At 37.6% G+C, this 24,402-nt stretch overlaps 2 long non-coding RNA genes across 2 annotated transcripts; both read left to right on the top strand.

Annotated features, from left to right (window-relative positions):
• Positions 1-15,980: 15,980 nt before the first annotated feature.
• LOC119792037 lies at positions 15,981-21,629 on the top strand. Its single transcript, XR_005281922.1, has 3 exons — positions 15,981-16,113; positions 21,241-21,449; positions 21,578-21,629. It is a non-coding gene; the product is annotated as an uncharacterized LOC119792037 (long non-coding RNA).
• Positions 21,630-22,024: 395 nt separating this feature from the next.
• LOC119792038 lies at positions 22,025-24,000 on the top strand. Its single transcript, XR_005281923.1, has 6 exons — positions 22,025-22,121; positions 22,233-22,516; positions 22,607-22,663; positions 22,739-22,815; positions 22,901-22,960; positions 23,885-24,000. It is a non-coding gene; the product is annotated as an uncharacterized LOC119792038 (long non-coding RNA).
• Positions 24,001-24,402: the final 402 nt, after the last annotated feature.

The following is a 24,402-nucleotide window of genomic DNA, read 5'->3' as shown; positions in this document are numbered from 1 at the left end:
ACCAGTGAGTGTAGATTCAAACTACTTTCTACCCGCCGATCACAGCAAATATAGCAAAGCTGCTCTCTGGCATTGAACACAGGAGCAGCAGAAGCATCTGGACTCACTTTACTGGACGGCTGACCTTAATGTGGACAAACATCAGAAATGAAACAGCAGAAGCTTCTTTGCTGCTGAAATCACATTAAGTGTGAATGTAGCATAAGAATGAATGATATGTGAGATTACAGAGAATAAACTGGATTAAAATCTCCACACAGAGAAAGAAATGCTCCTTAAAAGAAGTATTATCTCTGGAAAAATAGGAAAGGTGAGAAAGAAGGGAGGGAAAATCAGCACAAACAGTAATTTTGCTGTCATTTCTGCTTCCTGTCTGTAAGTCAACAGGGTTCCTACTATAACACACTGTTACATGCATACAGGCACAGCAGCGATGTGTAAACAAACCGAGAACAATGCACACAGTGATGATTAGATGGGCAAAAATAACTCTGTATATAATTACCGATTTTAGACTTTCTGTACCTATGCAAGAACTTTTAAACGTTAAACTGCTTCTCTTATGTTCATCTTTATTTCAAGGTCTTCAGCAGATTTATCTTTATACCTATGAGTAAATATTTGACCAATAAAACACTGTGTTGAAATGAAACGCCTTCCATCTTGATTTATGGTCATCCATGTGATAAAGCACCCTGCAAGATATTATGGAAATCCTCCTTCTCATCATTCACTGGAGATCCATCATGGGGTTGTCTTGTGGAGGCCAGGCCAGTTTGATATTCAACCCTTTTTCCACGCTCCGTCTGGGAAACGTATTTACGATGATAACTCCTGTGGGCTGACTCTAGAAGAGTTATTTATTCATCTACGTTCTTTTATGTCTTATTTACCGACTCTGCCAATAATTGCTTAGATGAGATGGCTCAATAAAAGCCTGCTGGGTGATCAGCAAAGCTTACTCAACACCCATGTGGGGGCTAAAAATGCTCAGCAGCCATTGAACGTCTCTCATCTCGCATTCATTTTTCTCCCTCCCATCGTGGCTTTAATTTCACCTGAGGCCATTCAGAGGTAAAAACAGCAGCCAGATCAACAGCCCCGTCCAGGAAACACACAGCCAGGCAGACGAGCTCCGAGCCAGCTCCCATGTCAGAGGATGAAGAGAGCACATCCAGTTAGTCACAGTCAGTGAAACAGGACTACACTGGAAAACAGGCCAAGCTCCAACATCTAGAAACAAAGGTGTTGATGGCAGCAGCACAGCTGATATTTCTCTCCAGGATGGAGTCACAGCCAAACAGGAACAGACCAGATGAAGCTACTATGAGAAAAAGCAGAGAGAGCAGAACGTTAGAGATTGAACTAACAGATTCTGCAGAGTGGGAGAATAGAGATAGAATGAAGCAGAATGATGAAATAGGGGTCCCTATGTCCTCCAGCAGTCTAAGCCTATAGCAGCAGAACTATAGAGATAGATCAGGATAACCTGAGCCACTCTAACTAGAAGCTTCATCAAAAAGGAAAGTTTTAAGCCTAGCCTTAAAAGTAGACAGGGTGTCTGCCTCACGGACTAAAACTGGTAGTTGGTTCCACAGGAGAGGAGCCTGAGAACTAAAAGATCTGCCTCTCATTCGCACCAGATGTCTATAAAACCCCATGTTATCCACAAATTCATCAAACTACAAACAAATGAGCCCAGCGATACATTTCTGGGTTAAAAAGTCATAAATGTAGCAATAAGTAGCTGGTATGGCTCAGCGCTGCCCACGCTGACCCAACGTTCCCCACGCCACACTGAATTTTTTTTTTACTTTACTTAGTTATATTCAGCCACTTTAAAACAATACACTGCAAAAAATCTAAATCTAGATCAGTCATTTTTTCTTAAAATAAGTGCATTTGTTCTTGAATTGAGGAGGTAAAAGAGACATTTTGCCAATGGGACAAGACGCTTAAAATAAGAAAACACAATTGCATCGTCTTATTTCAAGTGCATATTATCTAAACTCATACCAATTGCAAACTATCTCATTTACCTACTCAAATTAAGGGTGAAAACACTTAATTTAAGAAAATTTTACTTATTTCTACATCGTATTTGCAGTGTAGTTTCATGTCCTATCCTGCTAGCATGAAACAAAGCAAACAAAAAGTAACTAAATATGATTAAATAAATGCAAAAAACAGTTGCATTATTTTTTTTAGTGCAGAAACGAGCTAACATTGGACGTCACACTCAGAGAGAAAGGTAAAAAAACAACTTCCTGTACAGTAGAAGTTTAAATCCTACTGTTTAAAAACACTTTATAGAAATTAGAGGAACAACTAAAGCTTTTTACTCCAGTAAAAGTGTAAAAGTACAATTTTTAAAACTACTTAACCCTTTAAAGCCCGATCCAAGAATAAAACAAAACAGAAAATTGCTTTTTTCTGGTTTGAAGTCCTTATTTGGCCTTTTAACAAAATATGTAAAAAGATATTAATAATTTATTACTATGCGATAAGTCAAGATTATTTTTTGTGTAGTCTTCTGCCTTCTGTTATCAGGTATATCTAATTGTGTACTATAGGATTTTGAGCAAAGTTTTTACCATTAAATTATGCAAAAGGTGTAAGACGCAAAACATTTCAGAAACCGTTTGTATCAAATATGATACATTTGGCATTATAGGGTTAAAGTATAAAGGGGGGGACATTTACTCCATTATAAGAGAATACACATGTAAGTTCCTCCTTCTGCTCATCCTTCATCAGCCTGCATTGTTATCCACACAATCCCAAACCATTACTTATTTAACCAGGCTTCCCTTGTTACCATTAATCAAGTGGGAATGCTTATGCATTCCCACTTATTGTTGTTCACTTTTTATTTTTCTGACTCTAACTAGTCCCGCAGTTTTCAACCGATTTTAACAATTTTGGTATCAAAACGTTCAGCTTGTTCAGGAGAATTATGCTATGTCTTTTGGTAAAGATATTTTTTGTAGTTTTCGCGATATTCAGCTTTTTCTGTGTTTTTTTTGTCCCATTGAAATGCATGTAGAATTCTTAGATTTCAACAAAATTCAGCTAAAACTTCATCATCTTTGACTTTAACTACTTCAGCATACTTTCAGCTAGAAACACCGTTCAACTTTTGAAATGTTTCCGTATCTTTCTGCTATTACTGTTTAACTCAGCTTTTTGCTAACTTTAACAGTTTTGCTTCAGTGAAGCTTCAAACTTTAAAAGGAAATTTAAAGATTTTCAGATTTATAATGGAAGTCTATGGACGGAATTCTTCAACTGCTAGAGTGCGTGCTCTAGCTTTTGAGCTGTTCTGGTTTTTCCGAACAAATTCTTCTCACTCCCTCATTTTTCACTCAATTGAAATACATTATACATCAAAACGTAGGGATTTTTGTCAGGATTCAGAAAATGTAACCCTCATTTGTGTGGCATTTACAGTTTTCCGATAGTGTGGCCCAGACCGCGAAGAAGTCCACACTTCCCCAATAGAAATCCAATGAGAGGCTTGCCAAAAATCACATATGAAAATCCAAAACGATACATATTTTCGTATCGCTCCCATTTCTTAACTGTTTGATGTACAAACATGAAACTTGGTATACACCATCTCCAGACGCTTCTAGCACTCACATTGAATGAATTTTCTCAATATCATTTATGGTTTAGCTTTTTAGCTGACTTTTTCGGGCATAGGAAAACGTTGATTCTGAGAAAAAACCTCATACTCAGAAAAAACAAATTTTTACATCGTCACTGTGGCCAAATAGTTTTTAGTAGAAACATGAAAGTTGGCACAGTCGAATCCAAAGGATGGCTGACGCCAACGGTGAAAAATTTTTTTTAATACCTTTTACAGTTTTGGCTCACCGCTCGTTTGTTCAGAGGGGAAGTTTTGCTTTTGAGAGCTCTGCTCTGCTTTAATGAGACCAGCAGGAGTGACAAACCTTTTTATTTCTTCTTCCCATTAAGGTTTTGAATAAGCTACAGCCATGAAATTTACCCCAATCTAAGACAAAGGATAGCTGTCGCTTAGACTGAAATAATTTTTTAGATACCATTTACGGTTTGTCTTCAGCACTCGTTTGTTCGGAGCTGATTTTCCCATTCAAAAAAGCCTGAGAGGAAAGGAACGATACTGTTGCGCTTTTCTCTCTGTCACTGACAGGCTCGTTAAGCGTTGTCAAGGTAACCAAGCTTCAAAGGGATTTTACCTCTGCCACTTTAAACAGCACATTATAAGCCCCGTCCACACGAAGTCAAAACGAACACGAAACGCTAATATTTTCCAGAACGTTTGTCGTAAAGACGGAGACGTAAAATAAATGTGATCGTTCACACGAATGCATGAAAACGCTGCAAAATGTATGCCAGGCCTGTAGGTGGCGCTGTGGTGCCAAAGCAAAAATAGGCGACGAAATGTTGGGCATGCGCACTAATATTTATACATGGTTGCCCTGCGGGTCCATTTTCGTGGTTCAGTCAAATTCAGGTGCTGAACTATGTGGTCGATATTGCTCTGTTCTTCCTGGAGATATTCCAGAAGAAGAAGATTCTGTTGTAAGCCCGACAGCAGGGCAGGTAGCATGAGCAGCAACCATTCAACACAGTACGGCGCCATTGTTGTTGTGATACTGTGTCGCGCATGCGTGTTTAGAGGCGACGCTATGACGCATGCGTGTTTAGAGGCGACGCTATGACGCATGCGTGTAAGAAAAAAAATGCGGTTAGAGCTTAAAGATGGAAACGCGAAAACGGTGTTTCGAAATCTTCCGACTCTGAAGGCTGAATAAAAAAAAGATCGTTTACAGACCCCCGAAACGCCGGCTTCGTATGGATGAGAGGCTGGTTTGGTGAAAAATTTGTGTGTTTAGGCCAGGGTTTGGCTTTGTGTGGACGGGGCCTTAGTCTAATGGAGGGAGACAACACTGATTTAACATTTGGAAATGCATACAATATGACTACTGGCCATGACCCATCCCTTCACACGCAACCCTGATAGACTTTCAAAATAAGACTCCGGGGACCCTACAAAATAAAAGCCCCTACATTAAACTCATATTTTTTTCCCAGTATATGGCTCAACATTATGACGCAAACTCAACCACTTTTTTAAAATTAGACTCTAGGGGGCTTTTCAAAACATGCCCAACAGCAAATTTAAAAATAAAAGCCTCCCATTGCCACTTTATCTACTGCCCTAATAACAGGGGAAAGAGTGATTTAATGATTGGAAAGTCATCAAGTATCACTGCTGGGTCTGACCCTTTTCTCAACACACAACCCTGCTAGACTTTCAAAATAAGACTCCAGTGACTCTACAACATAAAAGCCTCTATATTATACTCGTGTATTAATTGATGCAAATGGCTCAGCATTATGACCCAAACTCTACCAGCTTGTTTCTATTAGACTCTAGGGACCTTTTCAAAACATACCCCAGAGCGAATTTCACAATAAAAGTCTCCCATTTACGCTGTAATGCAGCATCTATTCACCCAATAACATGGAAAACCAGTGATTTCATATTTAGAAATGGATTCTATATCACTGCTGGGCATGACCCTTCCCTTGACACACATCCATGATGGACTTTCGAAATAAGACTAAAGGGACTCTACAAAATAAAAGCCTCTTCCTTACACACACTCATTCATTGTGCCGTACTGTATGGCTCGTAGCTATGACCCAAACTCAACCAATTTCTTCAAAATACACTACCAAGGCCTGTTGACCACACACCTCAGTGCATATTTCTTAATCAGGTTCTAAGATTTACACTTTAATAAAGCATCTGCTAACCTCGTAACATGCAGTCTAAGCCTGCCAACGGTGCTTTCATCACCACAGCGGCTCGTTATATGCAGGTTAGTTTTTTTTTTATAAATTCAGCTCCTTAAGTGGTATTGGCACTCTTTCTATAAGCTTCTCTCTCTATCCTTACTCTGCTTCTCATGGTCAGTCTTGCACATATGTTTTTAGATTTTCAATCCTCTAAGGCTGACGCTGTTTTCTTCATGCTGATCAACCGACACATTTTAAATCATTTCAAATTGTTTTGCCAAGTCTTGACATTTCCACATATGATTTAAAAATTTTGATACTTATTCAATACCATCTTCTTCAACATTTTACTTCCCATCCTTAAGCTACTCATTTTTTCTTCAACCAGATAAGATTCAAGTTTTTCTTTGTAATTTCTTTTCTGATTCAGCTAATTTAATACTTTTCAGCCTATGTTGTGAACTTTGGCTTCATTCTGCTCTCTTTTTGGACAGGAATTAAGCTTTTCTGTTTGCTGCTAATTCATAACATGCCTGACATGTTTCTGGAAAGCAGGTGGCCCCCCTTCAAAATTTCTTTAGAACTTTTCCTAGAAACTTGGGAGACATTATGTAAAGACCCTTCTCGTGCCCACATTCAAGACATTTTTTGATCATGTATGGTTTTGCTGTGCAGCTTTTAAGATGAGTCTGTTTCTGCCATTTTACTGCCAAATGATTCTACCCTACAAAATCTTCAGATGATTCAATTGTTTTCTGCAGTTTGAAGTTTCTGATAACTTCATATCACATTTTCATATGTTCTTCAGGTAATTTCAGCTTTTTTCATTCAGCAGAAGCATTCCCACTTGCTGTTTCTCCGAAAAAGCTTTTTCTAGTTTTCTAATTTCTTTTTTTTTACCCATGTGAGTATCTGCATGCCTCTATTGCTTATTAACAATCACTGAGCTGCTGTTCCATCTAAAGTCCCCCACTGGGGAGCAATAATGTCTCCTCTCCTCTCCTCTCCTCTCCTCTCCTCTCCTCTCCTCTCCTCTCCTCTCCTCTCCTCTCCTCTCCTCTCCTCTCCTCTCCTCTCCTCTCCTCTCCTCTCCTCTCTCTTCCAGAGCTGTGGGGCTTTGAACTTTTGGTGTCAGCAGCATCTCCAAATTGTGTCAAATGCTTTTACTCAACTATTATACCCATAGAATAACACTAAAGCATTTCGATGGTCACAAAACATTAATGTAGCAAGTATTTTTCCATTTTTTTTCATAATCAGTGTATATAATAAAATATTAACCTAAAATAACATAAAAATCTATTAAAAAAAAACGGTTAAACTGCTTCTTTCATGCCCCAGTACCTTTTCTGAGCTGTAGTTTTTATTTTTGTTTTTCAGCCTTAGGCATTGTAATTAAACAAAATCAGCGTCCAAACTTCAAAAACATCGAAGCTTCTTAGTAATCAGCTTGGAACTGCGCGCATTGATCCAGTCTCAGCTGCGTGTTTCACTCTTACACAAGCCGGTAACACAGCTCTGCTTTATACAACCCTACAATATCTACCCTTGTTTGAAACCTTATTTCATTGACTACAAAGAAAAATAGCCAACTTGGTCTTAACCAATAACAGCAGGAGTCTATGAGGCATAAAATAGTTCATCGGTGCATCATTGGCTGAAAGGCAAGGAGCGCTTGTGAGACTTCAGCGGCTGTCCCTGACTGAAATCTACTCATACAAAGATGCGGACACTTTTGTGTTGTAGGTAAGAAGATGATGTAAAGAAACATACCAAACATCAAAAACAATTTTTTGAGAAAGGAAGTCTTATTAGCAAGATGCTAATCATTAGGTATGTCCAGCTAACTTTTCTGGTGTCAAAAAACGGAGGTTATGTGGCGATTTTCTCATCATGGAATATTTTTATTCAGGCGGGTTTTGAGAGGCTAAATCACAGACCTGTTGACTAGTTCAATCCATTTAAGTTTATTTATTAAACTCCAATTCACATCATCGCAGGTCACTTTATAGAGACAATTAAACCAGATCATCCAGTCAGATTGGTTCAAAGTTTTCCATTTAAGGGAAACCTGCTGATTGCATCGACTCGTTGACTGTTCAGCAATCCCTCAGTCCCAGGGATAAACCCTCATATTAGCATCTTTTAGCTTTCCTCAACAATAACTGGAAACAAGCTGTAACATTAGAAGCCATTTAGCAGCAGAGACCCTTTATAAGCATGTTTAAAACTATACAGCAGCTCCTGTCCATAAGATGGTGAGAAAATCCAACGGGGACAGCTGGTTTACCATACAGCTGTACGACGCTGTGAGTGGATGCATATTCTAACTCATTAGTGCAAATGTCAATGTAGCGCACTGCGTGAAAGGGTTATAATTAGCATCATTACAGCCGCTGCTTATCTCTGGCAACCAGTGCGGTAACATTTCTACATGTGATGTTATGGTTCTGAAATTCCCAGCATGCCATTAAGCGAAGGTACGTTTGCTGCCCTGAAACACGTGTAGCAGTGATGCTCCATGACTCTGCAATGAACCGCAGCTTTAAACGGTACAATGAGAATAAATGCAGAGCAGCAAGGATGCACTTACAGAAAGACTGTATGGAAAGCAGTTTAGTTTTAGATGAAAAGGTTTTGCTCTCATCTAATTTGAAAATGCAAATCTGTTAATCCACCAGTTATAAACAGAGATTCATGACTTAAAATGTTTAGTTCATAAATACAGCAATATATACGTAACGGGTATTGGATATACACATGAAATTCTCGCTAAAATATGTTTCATAATTTTCCTGTGATGGGTAGTTTTTGGCGCCCCCTACTGGTTCACTATAAATACAAAGAGAAGCCGAAAGTTCCAGTGTGTTGGGCGCCGTGCTGTGGTCAGCCATCAAATCTGCTTCTCTTCTGAATAATATTGGCTTTTATGCTCAAAGGCTAACTTCGAATTTTGTTACAGTACACAGAGTGACTAGCAGACCAGTAGGAAAGCTCACTCCACTATTTGTGTGTTGCCCTCTACCTCTTTCAGGTAATTATGTTAGATTAAATTCGTAGAGAAGAAATTACATCATTCTGGCTTAAACATGTATATAAATGTACTCTTTATCCGACCATATTGTCCCAAAAAATAGAAAATTTCTATTAAAAAAAGGGGGTTTTCGCTCATGCCCTAAGTGATTCGATCAAGGACGAACTAGCCACCTTAAATGAACCTGATTCTGTCGAGGAATTAATTAACCTCTCAATCCGTTTGGATTCGAGCCCATGCCGGTTCCTCTTGACCGGAGGGCTGAGAGAGACGGAAGATGGCCTCCTTCACGCCCCTCTCAAACCACCTGTCTTCTTTGTCCAAAATGTGAACATTCTGGTCTTCAAAATAATGACCTTTGCCCCTAAAGTGTAGATGTACCGCCGAGTCGGACCAGACTCTGCAGTCCCCCCATTCCAAAGGGGTGGAGTCGTTCAATTTGCATGTTTCTAAGCCAAAACAAAGCTTTGTTTTGGTCCACTTTATAAAACCTGTAACTTAACGACATTTTGAATTGAAAGATCTTCCTGGATGGGAAACAAAACGTCTTCAGACTTGGAAACAAAGTCCAGAGGATTGTTTTTAATTTTTTTTTTTTTTATTGTGCTGATTTAGAATGTCTCATTTGCAATCTTTCTATGTACACAGAACTTAGTTCATGGTAAGCCTGCTGCAGGATCAAATCCTGGCTTATGAACCTCCATTGCAAGTGTCTCCCACCCAAAATCATCCCGAGTTCTTTTCAGCTATTAAAGAGAAAGTCTTGGATTTATCTCATATGAAGTTCTTTAATTCTCCCTTAAAATAATTAAGACATAGTTGAGAGTAGAGGCATACCATTGTAAAATCCCAGTTTCTCCCACTTCTCAATTGCTCAAATGGTTTTCTCAACTCTATCACATTATTTTTTAATATTGTCTTACCTTTTTTATCTTATCTCTTGCTGCTAAAGAACCCTGAGAAGTAATTCAGAAAAAAAGATCACAGAATGACAGAACTATGAGACATTTAAAATGATCTCAGACTATAGGGATTTTTATTAATAAATTATTTTGAATGGAAGAAGTCTATTTGAGCAGTTATTTGTTCGACCATGTTTTGAGCTTAATTAAAACTTTAATTTGTTGTTCTAACACTCAGCCAGCTGGACATAGGTTCACATAACAATATTGTATATGACAGATGGAATATTATTTGATCTAAAAGTCCATCGCAAGTCAATCGCAGGGCAACACAGAGACACACAGGACAAACAACCATTCACACCTAAGGAGAATTTAGAGGAGCCAATTAACCTAACAGTCATGTTTTTGGACTGTGGGAGGAAGCCGGAGTACCCGGAGAGAACCCATGCATGCTCAGGGAGAAACTCCATACAGAAATACCTTGCTGCCTGAACCTTCTTGCAACAAGAACCTTCTTGCTGCAAGGCAGCAGTGCTACCCACTGTGCAGCCCTATTATAATAAATCAAATAATAATAATAATAATTATTATTATTGTTATTATTATTAATATTATCATTATTATTAGTATTAGTAGTAGTAGTAGTAGTAAAACTATTTACATATATAAATCAAGCAGAGCACTATGGCGAAAGCGATGATTTTCCACTTCTAAGAGTAAAATCTGTTGAGCTCTTTTTATCATTAAGACAACAATTCTCATTACCACATTGCAGACAGGACAGTATATAAAAAAATAAAATAAAAATACCAAGACCTTATCTGGCAACTACATAACCTTAAAAACATTGAACTGTTTCTGGTTAATGCCAACTGAAAATGAATCAATATTTGCTTCCAGAGAAAAATAAGTCAAATATCTTTAACTGTTAAATAATGTTGTTGACTGTGACTTTAGTGTGAGGAGGAATAAAAAACTTAAAGAAAAGAGATTTTAGTCATCATTAAATGCCGTTTTCTTTATTAGGACTCGAAGGAGAGAGAACAAAGATGGTGGACAGGTGGTGACATGGTGAGGAGAATTGAGGACAAACGAAATGAGCCTAGCTTAGCTTTAGCACATCTCTGTCTAACCTCTGCAGTCATATAATAGATCCCAGTCAGGCTGTTTACTCTGCTGCTAGTTTCATCAGTTCCTAGATGATGTGGCACAAGTTCCCCACTGGGTGGAAAATAAATCCTTAGCTAGCATTTAGAGTTTAGATTGAGAGCATCTTCTTCCCTAAACAAGACTTTAAGCAATATGTTGGTTTCAGTAGCAGAGAGATGGGTGACTGTCCTGAGACGTGGGGCCAATAGTGGAAGGTTAGCAAAAGAAAAATGCAAAGTCTTTAGTGAAGGAAAATGATGACTCAGCAGAAATAAGGACACGGCCTGGTTGGTTTATTAAGCTTCCACTCCTGAGTCGCTGGATTTGGCGCTAGGAGCTTTTTAGAAATCAAAGTGCTAGAGGGGTCTGAAAAGTGGCTAAATATAGCGACTAAAGCGCTAAGTTGGCAACACTGCTCTTTGCATGGTTTGTTTTCAAATGGTTTGCTGCTGTCTGTTTGGACCTTTCTGAACATGTGCAGCAAATGGACTGATCCAATATGGTGGACACTGAAGGGGGGGTGGTGAGACACACTTAATATTATCAGCGTTCTGATGGCATTTTAGCCAAAGGATTTTTATTAAAAACATAATTAATGTTCGCAAAGAACGAATAGTTGTATTAACCATACATCTAAGCAGAGAGTAATGGGGCCCTCAGGAACTTGGGGCCCTAGGCACCTGCCTAGTATAGCCTAATGGTAAATCACCCCCCTGTTTAGATTAAAGTTGTAGGGAAATCATATTTGAATGTCAAATCATTCTGGCTTAAACATGTATATAAATCTACTCTTTATCAGACGATATTGTGACAAAAATTTAGAAAATTTCAGTTTAAAAAAAAAATCCTGTCTGTTTTTTCCTTTATCTTCTGCAGGCCAGTTAGTTCTACGTCAGCCTGAACACCTAATTTCGGCCAATCATATATCAACGGCCATCTGTCAATCAAATGTTTTTGGTCATAGCATCTTGATTCATGTGTCGCAGCTAATATACGCAACGGTTGAAATCAGAATCCTTTCCTTTCCCATTGAGTTGCGTCCCAGTGTTCACGGGGATGGACGTCTGTGTCTTCGGCAGGCGTAGAGCTAACAGAACTGGCAGCGTTGCGAGGCAAGGGCTCAAACATGTACGGCTGGAAGCCTTCTACACCAAACCAAGCTTCTGCCGCCCTGGCGTCCTCTTCCACAACATCTTCGTCCCTGCTTTCCTCCTCTAAATAAAAAATGGATGACGGAGGAGACTCATCCACGACCTCCGACACTAAACTCTCCTCCTCTTGCATGTTTCCGCTGTCCATAGCGTTCCTTGACAGCGTCGTTTCTAAGTCACCAATTTAGTGCTACTTGGTCCCAATGGAATTTCCCATTGGGAACCTGCTAGCACTAAGATGCTAACTGGTTAGCAAGATGCTTCAGAAAAACCGACCACAACCAAAGTTGCTTGCAAACCTTCCGCCACAAAAATCCTGCCCCCTTGGTAAACGACCAATCACATTCACTTTATTCACTCGTGTAAAGTGGGGCACCACTGGGAGAATTCAGAAACCAACCAAGAACCCAAGACTTTAAACCTTCACTAAGCTACAGCTGGCAGAGATCAAATCGAAGGCGTCCCGCTGCTAGTGGAAACACCAATATGTCGTCTTTGGTTAAAGGAAAAACGCATTGATCCGACTCCCAATGCTAAAACCGAGACACCTTTTATAATCATGACATTTTATTAAGTATGGTAGAAGATTGAGCTTAACGATTTGGACAAATGTAAAGACTGACATAAATGTTTTCTCCATTTTCTACTTCTGTGTTTTTAGATCTTTGCCAGATGATTTTGAGAATAACAGAAGCTGAGGAATAGGAATCACAGGCGTGAGAGATTTTATTGGTAAATAACTTCCATTAGTAAGTCAGAATTTGCAGTGGCTGTTTCTTTTTCAGCACTTCTACAATCCAATCTGGCATTGTGGAAATTAGCCAAGGTAGGGAGGAAGGACAGTGATGCTCTGCACCTCAAGTGTAAACCTTCACATTTCTTTGAAGCAAAGAAGTGGATTTTTTTCTTCAGTCTTACAGAATATTTTCTAACAGGGGAGAGATTGAAAAAGACTTTGAGACCAAAACATGCGAGGAAAGGATTGATGTGGCCGCAAAGGATTAAATGAAACAGTAACTAAGGAAAGATGAAGCTGCTGTTTATCTCTTTCCTTCTTTCATCTGAGGAATATTGCAAAAATATAGAAATCTCCTGTCCAGGGGTGATGCTGAGAAACTAGTCCATGCATTTGTTACTTCAAGGCTGGACTATTGTAATTCTTTACTATCAGGAAGTCCACAAACTGTAGTTAAAAGCCTTCAGCTGATCCAAAATGCTGCAGCCAGAGTTCTGATGAAAATGAAAAAGAGAGATCATATCTCTCCTATCCTGGCTTCTCTTCATTGGCTTCCTGTTAAATCCAGAATAGAATTTAAAGTCCTCCTTCTCACATATAAAGCCTTAAATGGCCAAGCTCCATCTGATATCAGAGATCTGATTGTTCCTTATGTTCCTAACAGAGCACTTCGCTCTCAATCTGCAGGTTTACTAGTGGTTCCTAGAATTTCTAAAAGTAGAATGGGAGGCAGATCTTTTAGTTCTCAGGCTCCTCTCCTGTGGAACCAACTACCAGTTTTAGTCCGTGAGGCAGACACCCTGTCTACTTTTAAGGCTAGGCTTAAAACTTTCCTTTTTGATAAAGCTTATAGTTAGAGTGGCTCAGGTTATCCTGAGCTATCTCTATAGTTCTGCTGCTATAGGCTTAGACTGCTGGAGGACATAGGGACCCCTTTTTCATCATTCTGCTTCATTCTATCTCTATTCTCCCACTCTGCAGAATCTGTTAGTTCAATCTCTAACGTTCTGCTCTCTCTGCTTTTTCTCATAGTAGCTTCATCTGGTCTGTTCCTGTTTGGCTGTGACTCCATCCTGGAGAGAAATATCAGTTGTGCTGCTGCCATCAACACCTTTGTTTCTAGATGTTGGAGCTTGGCCTGTTTTCCAGTGTAGTCCTGTTTCTCTGACTGTGACTAACTGGATGTGCTCTCTTCATCCTCTGACATGGGAGCTGGTGGGAGGGATTGCCTTCCAGTCAATGAGTCGATGCAATCAACTGGTTTTTCTAAGATAGAAAACTTGAATCAATTTGACCTGCATGATCTGAGGAACTGTAAAGTGCCTTGAGATTAAATATGTTGTGAATTGGAACTATATAAATAAACTGAATTTAATTGAATCTCTAATAATGACAAAAATTACACCAGTCCGAGTAAACTCATTCCACACAATATGTCGTCCTATGAAGTAAAAAAACAAAAAAAACAACACAAACTATTTCAGCTTTTTTTGAGAATAAGACCTTTTTTATACGAACAGATTTCAGCTTAAGGTTTTCGTAAAGACAGAGCTGGGAGGGTTCCACAGAGCAAAAACAGGGAGAGCATTAATCAGAGAAGCAGAAGCAGTCCAAGAACAACACTGTCACTTCCCACTGAACTACAAGGGGGTGAGAGGGAATGGGATGCAATGGGAACGATCTTTACAGTACAAGGAGCGACTAAACAGTCAGCCATCTGAAGGATGCGTTTCGAGTGCACATACAGCAATCAGAGCGAAATTTCACACAGAGGAAACAGGGGAAAAGGGAGATAGAGGATAGACGTCCTTCCTGTTTGATGATGCTGTGAAACTAGATGGGCGGAGTTTCATTGAAGTGTCTGCATTACAAAGCTGAAATGTCAAGAAATTCACATTAGGTGTGCAGTCACCTTTACAGGGATCCAGGCACGGCTTCGACCTAATTTCAACTGTGGAAAACATGACTCCCCAAAAAAAGGTTTAAAAGACATTTCCAAAAGAAAAACAATAGTAAAAATACTCAGCAACCTCTGATTAAGGAGGGAATTATAGAATGAGGCTAACAGCTAGCCTGTTCTGTCATGATTCTGTCATGATGTACGCTTAGATATACGTACATATATATATACAGATGAGCTATATTTGTATATATTTTATCACTTTTTATTCTTATTTTTTATCTTATTTTTTTATCTTTATTATATTGTATAGTTGGATGTGTGTATATATTATGTAAAACTGTAACTGGAGCGTGTAACAAAAGTAATTTCCCTCTGGGATTATTAAAGTATATCTGATTCTGATTTTGGCACTGATGACTGGCTTAATTGTTCATTCCATTCACCTGTCTAGCTCCGCCCAGTTTCCCATCACTGATCATCTGTGTCATCTGCTCTAGTCTCTATTTAAACTGCTTGCTCCCAGTCATCAGTGCCATATTATGCGAGCCTTTGGTGAGAATTCTCTACTGTACCTGTTTGTTGTTCTGATTGCCTGATCCTGACCTATTCTGTCTTTCTGACCTTTGAGACTGCCTGTTCCCGTTTCAGATTCGTTTGCCTGACCTGTCTTTGGACTCCCGCTGGTTTCTGCTTGTGGACTGAACCTGACTTTGACTTGGATTTTTCCCTCATTACCTCACCTTCTGGGCTAGGCTCCTGTTAAACTCTACGACGCTAGCTTTGGCTACGTCTTCTGGAAAGTCCTGCCTTCCTCCACCGCGTGCTGTTCACAGCCATCTGGCTGGATTCCACTCCTTCCTTTAGGCTCGGGCTGAACTTTCAAACCAGGTTAGTGACTCACACGCTCACAATCGTCCTCTGTCAGATTTACGTGGTCATTAACCTGAGTTTTCCCTCTACAGAGATTACGGCCTTTGGTGCTGCTCAGTTACAGATCCAAAGTATATTAATAAACGCTTTTAATAATCACACCTGTATGAGGTAAGATCACTGTCAAAATAAACTTGTGCATAAAAGCATAGTTGTGTGCATTTTAGTCAGAAGTTGTGCATAACAAAAATTTGTAAACTCATAATAATTGAAATCTCATTCAAAACATGCAACATACAGTTTAAATAGTTACAACTTCAATAACTAATAAATACAAATTTCTAGTTTAAATTTGTGCTTTATTCTTTATGAACACAAACAGCAGCGGCTGTTTGAGAATACGGATTTTTTCTTTGAGAATACGAATTCACAGCAGTGGTCTGACGTCACGGTTTCCAAGGCTGGTTAATGGAGCACAGAGCAGGAAGATAGGAGCCGCGCATGCGTACTATGTGTTCTTTCAACTTAGTAGCGGCAAGATGACGGACCAGGAAGCTACGGAGCAAAGCCAGGTAATCTTTAACATTTGTAACTTAAATCTTTATGTTGGTGAGGATGACATGGATTTTGATGAGTGGACATCGGTAGGAAGAGGAAGAGGTAGAGGGAAGGCGAAGGTTCTGAGAGAGGATAGAGTAATTGGTAGCCAGAACAGTAAACGAAGTTTGGAAGAGTACAGCTCTGATGAAGAAAACAGAGCAGTCAGGAAAAAAGTAACAAACGAAGAATTTAAGGTAATACTTAAATTCAGGAACGAAGATATAAATGTTAACCTGAGCCCGATTCAAGTCTCAAGGGAAATAAAAAAGAAACTAGGGGAAGTGGAATTTGTTAAAACATTACGAGATGGAAACATGTTGATAAAATGCAGATCTGAAGATCAAAAGAATAAATGCATGCAGATTGACAACATTTGCAAAAAAGTTGTTAGTGAGAAACTAATTGTTGGAGAAAATAGAGTGTGACGTGGTGTTATCACTGGTATTCCGCTGGAGGAGGATTTAGAAAGACTCAAAAAGAATATACAGGGGGGAGAAGTTCGGAGATTGAAAAGATTGCAAAAGCATGTAAATGGAGAAAAAATAGAGAGCTTATCGATTCTTTTGGAGTTTCAAGGAGAAGTCCTTCCTGATAAAATTAAAATTGGATTTATGAGTTTTCCTGTAAGACCATATGTTCCTCCCCCTTTGCGATGTTTTAAATGCCAAAGGTATGGTCATATCGCAGCAGTATGTAAGGGGAAACAAAGATGTGCCAAATGTGGAGGAGATCATCGATATGATGAATGTGGAGTGGATGTACAAATGAAATGCTGTAACTGTGGGGGTCAACATAATGTGGCATATGGAGGTTGTGAGGCAAGGAAAAGGGCAGCAGAAATTCAACAGCTGAGAACAATTAAAAACATCACTTATGCAGAGGCAGCAAAAAGTGTTCAAGAGAAAAGAATGGTTCAGAAAAGTCAACAAGTAATGTCTAGCACAAGTGCTGACCCCAGCCAAACTTCCAAATCTGGAATGGAGATCACAATGGATAAATTAATATTATTCATGGCATATGTAATCAACTGTACTGATCAAGTAAAACAGAAAAAATAAAAATTATAGTGAAAGGTGCAGAAAATTTTTTGGCCGTGAAGGATTTATCTTGGGAACTAATAAATAAAAGGCTTGAAATGGATGGAAAGCAAGGTGGAGGAAAAACTCAATGATTATCTTACAATGGAATGCAAGAAGTTTAATAGCAAATGGTCAAGAATTGAAAGGATATATAAACTGTTTGGAAATTAAACCAGATATTATTTGTGTTCAGGAAGCATGGCTTAGACCAGATCTAGATTTTGTGATTTCGGGATATGATAGCATTAGAAGGGATAGGGAGAAAGAAAATGGAGGAGGTTGTATAATATTTGTTAAGCAAGGGATTCAATATAGGTTTGTAGATAAAGGATCATCTTTAGAATGGGTATCTGTGGAAATTTGGATTAACAAAGAACATATTAGGATAATAAACTTTTATAATCCCTGTAAAAAACTGAGTTTAGATGAAATAGAGGAAATGTTTAAAAATCTAGGAAAAAGTCTAATCTGTTGTGGAGATTTTAATGCTTTTAGCACTGTATGGGGTCATAAAAATGATGAAAACGGAGAAGTGGTAGAACAAATAATGGATAAGAAACAATTGGTCTGTATTAATAATGGAGAAGGGACAAGAATTGATATTAGAAATGGAAATGAATCAGCTCTAGATCTAACTCTAGTATCAGCCAATTTTGCTGGGATTAGTAATTGGAAAGTTTTAAAAGAATCAACATTAGGAAGTCATCATTATCCTATTGTTATTGAAATCGGTTTAGAAATAGAGAAAGTTGTTAACAAAAATATAGAAAAATTAAATTTTAAAAATGTTGATTGGGAAAAATATAAAATAATAAGTGATGGAAAAATGCTAAAGGTTAATTTAAATTTGGATATAGATAGCATAAATTCTTCTATCTGCGAAGCTATTTTAGGAGCGGCCCAAGGAACGATTCAAAAGAAAAAAGGAAAATATAAGAGAAAAATAGTTCCATGGTGGACAAAGGAATGTGATTTGGCAATTAAATCTAGAAATAAAGCTTTTAGACTGTTAAAGAGAAATCAAAATTTTGAGAATTTGTTGGCATATAAAAAGTCACAAGCTTTGGTTAAAAGAACAGTAAAAAGTGCTAAAAGGGTTTATTGGGGAAATTTCTGTAATTCAATAGGAAGGGAAACAAATATTTCAAAAATCTGGGGAATGATTAAACGAATGAATGGAATTAGAAGGGAATATGGTTATCCAGTTCTTAAGAATGGAGATGAAATGGCTCTAAATGATGAGGACAAGGCAAATATGCTGGGTAGGAAATTTGTTGAAATACATAGTAGCAAAAACTTAAATGTAGAAGAAATAAGGAAAAGAGCTTCTATTATTAAGGAAAATAGTAATTTATTAGAAGTAGATACAGAATATAATGATCTATTGAATAATTCCTTTTCATTATTTGAATTGAACAACTCTTTAAGGAAAACAAAAAATTCTTCTCCAGGAAAAGACAATATCTCTTATATTATGATTAAAAAACTTAGTAATTCATCTAAAAAGATATTATTAGATTTCTTTAATAAGATATGGGAAGAGGGTTATTTACCTGTGGCATGGAAGGAAGCAATTATAGTTCCAATTTTAAAACCAGGGAAAGAGAAGTCAAATCCTACAAGCTATAGGCCCATTGCTTTGACATCACATATATGCAAAATAATGGAAAGAATGATAAATGAAAGGCTGAGTTATTTTGTGGAGAAAAAGGGGTTTTTGTCAAAATTTCAGAGTGGATTCAGAAAAGGTAGAAGTACTATGGACCCTGTTTTGTGTTTAGAACATGAAATCAGAAAAGGACAAGTTAATAAGGAGAGTGTGGTGGCTGTCTTCTTCGACATAGAGAAAGCCTATGATATGATGTGGAAAGAAGGTTTTTTAATTAAATTAAGAAAAATGGGGGTTAGAGGATCAATGTTTAATTGGATAAAAGATTTCTTACATAATAGATCTATACAAGTAAGAATAGGTCAACAATTGTCAGAAAAATATTTTGTTGAAAACGGAACACCTCAAGGAAGTATTGTGAGTCCTTTGTTTTTCTCTATTATGATTAATGATATGTTTGATAAGTTAGAGAGTGGGATGGGTTGTTCATTATTTGCTGATGATGGAGCAATCTGGAAGAGAGGTAAGAACTTGAAATTTATAGTTAAAAAATTACAAGAAACAATTTATAGTATAGAAGAGTGGTCATATAATTGGGGTTTTAAAATTTCAATAGATAAGACAAAGACTTTATTTTTCACTAGGAAGAAAGTATCTAGTGATTTAAAATTGTATTTGTATAAACATGATTTAGAAAGAGTAAAGGAGTTTAAGTTTCTGGGTTTGTGGATGGATGAAAAACTGACCTGGAGTAGTCATATTCAAAAAGTAGTGGACAAGTGTAAGAGAGTTTTAAATGTTATGAGGTGTTTGGTGGGGAGAGAGTGGGGTGCTGAGAGGAAAGCGTTAAAATCAATATATACGGGCTTAATAAGATCTGTATTAGATTATGGCAGTCTGGCATTTGGATCAGCATCAGAAACACTTCTTAAAAAATTAGATATTATTCAGTTTCAAGCCTTGAGGTTGTGTACAGGAGCCATCAGAACAACTCCGATCTCAGCTCTGTTAGTTGAAATGGGGGAAATACCACTTTACCTTAGAAGGTTACAGTTAAGATTATCTGACTGGAGTTATTTAAAGGGTCATTATAAAAACCATCCATGTCAAGAAATTTTAAAACCTAGTTGGGAAAAAGGGAAAAAGACTTTAAAATCCTTTGGTTGGGAGATAGAAAATGATGTTAAAAATGTTCAGTTATCATCCATAAAAATGAGTGGTACAGTTCCTCTGCCACTGGTTCATCCATCTCTATGTAATGAAATCATTGTTGACTTATCATTGTTGAAGAAGAGGGAAAAAGGACATTTTTCAGAATCTTGCTCAGTCCAATCATATATAGAAAATAAATATTTTGGTTATGTTCAAGTGTATACAGATGCATCTAAAAGCCTAAGTAACAACAATGGGGTGTCATTTATCGTCCCAGAGTTTAATATTAAAAAATGTAAGAGGATTTCTGATGACGTATCAGTGTTTACAGGGGAAATGATGGGAATTATTTTGGCTTTGAGTTGGATTGAAGATGTTCGTCCTCTAAGAAGTTTAATTTGCTCTGATTCAAGCTCATCGTTATATTCAAATAAAAATAATCATTCCAATAGTAGACCAGACCTTCTATTGGAGATTCAGTTAATACTTTATAGAATTCAGACCATGGGATTAATTGTCATTTTTACATGGGTTCCATCTCATATAGGAGTAATAGGAAATGAATTGGCAGACAGATATGCAAAACAAGCTTCAAAAAACAGTTGCATTGAGATACTGATTCCATTTAGTAAAGAGGAGATAAAATCTATTATAAAGCAAAAGGTTAAGGAAAGATGGCAGAAGCAGTGGGAGGAGGAAAGAACTGGTAGATGATTTATAGCATTCAAAGGAAAGTTGGGGTAATGAGGGGAACAGGAAGAAGTAGAAAAGAAGATAATATAATATCCAGGTTACGTTTTGGTCATACAGGCTTAAACAGTACATTATTTATAATGGGAAGACATCCATCAGGAAATTGTGAATTTTGTTTTCAAGAAGAGACAGTAGAACATGTTTTGTTGTTTTGTCCAAAGTACTCTGAGGAGAGAAGGAAATTAGAATATCGACTTCTAAAGAATAAGTTACAGTTAAAAATATCAGATATGTTGGGATATTGCTCCTCTTCTGAATATTTACGTCATTTATTAAGATTTCTTAAGAAAACTAAACTGATAGAAAGGATTTAGTTTTTTTTTTTTTTTTTTTTTTTTTTTTTTTTAGGTTGCGTCCTGATCCACACTCCTTACCAGTAGGTGGCGGTAATGCACACCAATAAGTTGCTTGTCAACCGCCATTAAACAAGAAGAAAGAAAGAAAGAAAGAATCTTTATGTCTGTAGTTGATATTCAGACATCTAACTTTATTGAACTTTCTGTGAGGTACAGTTAGCGGATATCCTAAACACGGCACACAGTCTTGTGTCATTATTAAACCGAAGGTTAGGCTCTTCAGGGACTGTGAGGCCAGTTGCACAAGAAAGTGAAAGACAGTCTGTTGAGGGACAGTCGAGGCAAACAGAGACAGGTCCACAGTCAGGACAGCTAAGATGTCCTCAGCGCAGTGGTTCAGTTCATCAAGAAATGGCTCGGTAAGTTTCATCTTAGTTAGCTTGTGTAGCAAGCCTGCGGTCTGTGTTGATCTTCTGCATTTCTGTCAATTTAAATTTGATATTGAATAAAATAAGCTGTATAAACATCATCATCATCATTTTTTCAGATCATTTCCTGGACTTTTTCGCCGAGAGACAAAAGGGAAAAGACGTTTTACACTGTATACCCGACCAAAAAAAAGTTTTCTGGTGAACTTTTTTCTCCTTGAGAAACAACGTTCCAAAACCCCCAAAGGAGACGAAAAACTCCAGCTTATATTGGCTGGTCTGGGTAAACGTTCTCTCTCAGTAACAGAGAGTTTAACACATACAGAGATAATTCTTCTTTAAGTATAGTAGACTAAACTATAATCTGTTTCTTTCTTTCTTTTTGGTGTTGGAGCTATTCTAACCACTGACTTTTTCTGCATCCTGTGATAACTGAATGAGCCGATGTCTTGGCTGAATTTCCCCATATAATTATATATATTGCAAATCAGTGACCTCTCCTTGGGTTACGGAATAGAAAATGTAGAAAATAATTGTATTTGTTATATGTATGATATTGACTAGTAACTGAACTTTTTTTGTATAAGCTGACAGATTTGTTGCTTAATGCATTTCCAAGGCCTGCAAGCATCAATGGTGGCTGGTTGCTATACAAGTCTACAGGTATGTTGTAATGAAACATAAACTGTTAAACTCATGTTGTACAACCAGTTTAACTCGGTGAATGTGCATACAGTTGAGTAAATGATGTCTGTAAATGTTTAACATTTCTAGGTGGTGGTGGGCAGCGCAGATTAGTTGTTATTCCTCCTGATTCTGATGGTTATAGTGGGCACCAACTGAAGACCGTTAGTGGAAATGGAAAATGTACACTGTACATAACTCCTCTACAGGAACAAATTGAAACTTCTCCATTACCACCAGATGCAAAAGAATTTGAAAACATGCCTAAAGCTCCATGCACCACCTGCAACAACATGGTACCACTCCAAGCTCTTCCGTTTCACATCAAGAGCTGCAAAGAGGAAATGATTTATCTCAGCAGCTCCCCTGAGAATGTATGTGACATACTGCCTATAAGTAATAAAGTGTTGGCTGTAATTAACCAAATAATTGATTACATTTATATTTGTATGTTTTATAATTAGGAAAGCTTCACTCAGGACAATGAATCTCCATTAAGGACAAAACATCAGACAGAGATGGTGAGATGCTTTGTTTGCTGGTTGTCTGTTTGAATTATTAATTTAACTTTTTTATGTACATTCAGTGTCATTTAGACTACTGAGTGTCCAGTGTGCGGAGGTATATTCAGCACTGATGCCATTGAGACCCATGCATCAGACTGTGGAATACGGTACTTCACCAGGATTTTTTTTTTAAAAACATTTCATGTAGTCAGTGATTTATTCATATATGAATTCTAATTATTATTCCTACAGATCTTCAAACCAAGAATGCAATATAAGCACCTGAGAGGATGAGAGTAACTACTTTCAAAGGTAAACAAAAACAAAACTCCATTTCGCCATATTTATAGAGCAAAATGCATTATTTAAAGACGGGAGCTCCAATTAGTTATATTTTGATTCAATTTCTAGCAAAAGAATGCATAATATTTTTACATTATTCTTTCAGAAAGTGTTTGTAATATTTCTTTAACAGTTTTCCCACTCCTAACTTATTTGCTGTCAATGAACAACTCAAATGTTTGTATAACTCCTTTTATTGGAGTTTTTTCAATAAGCTGTGCATGGCTGCATGCAGGAAGGATCTCTTGTAGTGGTTTCACTGAAGACACTCTGTTGTTGTGTGACAGTCTGATGAAGAACATGCCCATGGTTGTCCACAATGTTCTTCGTTTTATGAATAATACTTCCTTGTAAAATCATCTCCAGATATTCCCCAGAACAGAGCTAGCTTTCTTTTTGGATGAAGCTCAACAAGCTTTTTTCAACTATGTTACCCTGATGCTTTATGTCAATTGCATCTGATTCTGCCTCTACAGAAAATGACAGTAGAAACAACACACTACAGACCAGAAAAGATCTGCAGCATCTTGCTACAGACACTGAAGGACTATAATATTCTTCAAGATGTCTTGTCTGCTTCGTCCCTTCTTGTAGACATTATATTTAATAGATTTTTAGACTGCTTTGTGTCAGGGAAATTGTAATGGATTCCTAGTCATCAAGGACTGCATGAGTGCTACTAATGTGTAGTAGGACATGATATTATTTTATGTGAAATAGAACCCTCGGCTACCCCATGGATATAAATTTATTAAGTTAAGTGACCTTTATTCCTTTAAAATGTATGTCACTTCCATGCTGTTGATGTTGCATATATTTAGTTTATCAGAACAAAAGCCCTTTTCCTTTTCAGGAGCATAATTTAACACATTTCTTGTTATATAATTTTTTTAGCTCAGAGGAAATCTTGAACTGGATCAGCGGCCAAGTGGACGACAGCTGCACATTTTCCCTTTGTGTGTCAAGATTTGATCTCTTTAGTAGAGGAATGCAACAGTGGCAATGCCAGAAAAAATCCCGTCCAAACTGCCGACTGAAGGTTTCTTTTTTTGGGGAATCAGGCATTGACACAGGCGCTCTAAGTAAAGAGTTTCTAACAGGTACATTTACATTAGCTCATTGAGTTAGTTTTAATGGAACTTAAACATTATTCAATCACACTTTATATAATTTTTTTTCTTGTTGTTGTTCAATTTAGAAATGGTTTCTGAAATAGAAAACAAACTGTTTGTGGGCAGTGCAAGCAAGAAGGGCAAAAATCCTCTGTACTGCCTTAACAGCCTGGATACTAACTACTTCCGGTACATACAGGTGCTGGTCATAAAATTAGAATATCATGAAAAAGTAGATTGATTTCAGTAATTCCATTTAAAAAGTGAAACTTGTATATTATATTCATACATTACATACAA

This window comes from Cyprinodon tularosa, unplaced genomic scaffold (assembly GCF_016077235.1).
Source record: "Cyprinodon tularosa strain WSP-4 unplaced genomic scaffold, ASM1607723v1 ctg408, whole genome shotgun sequence".
NCBI lineage: Eukaryota > Metazoa > Chordata > Actinopteri > Cyprinodontiformes > Cyprinodontidae > Cyprinodon > Cyprinodon tularosa.
The sequence above is the reverse complement of the archived record's forward strand: the minus strand, read 5'-3'. Positions and strand labels throughout refer to the sequence as shown.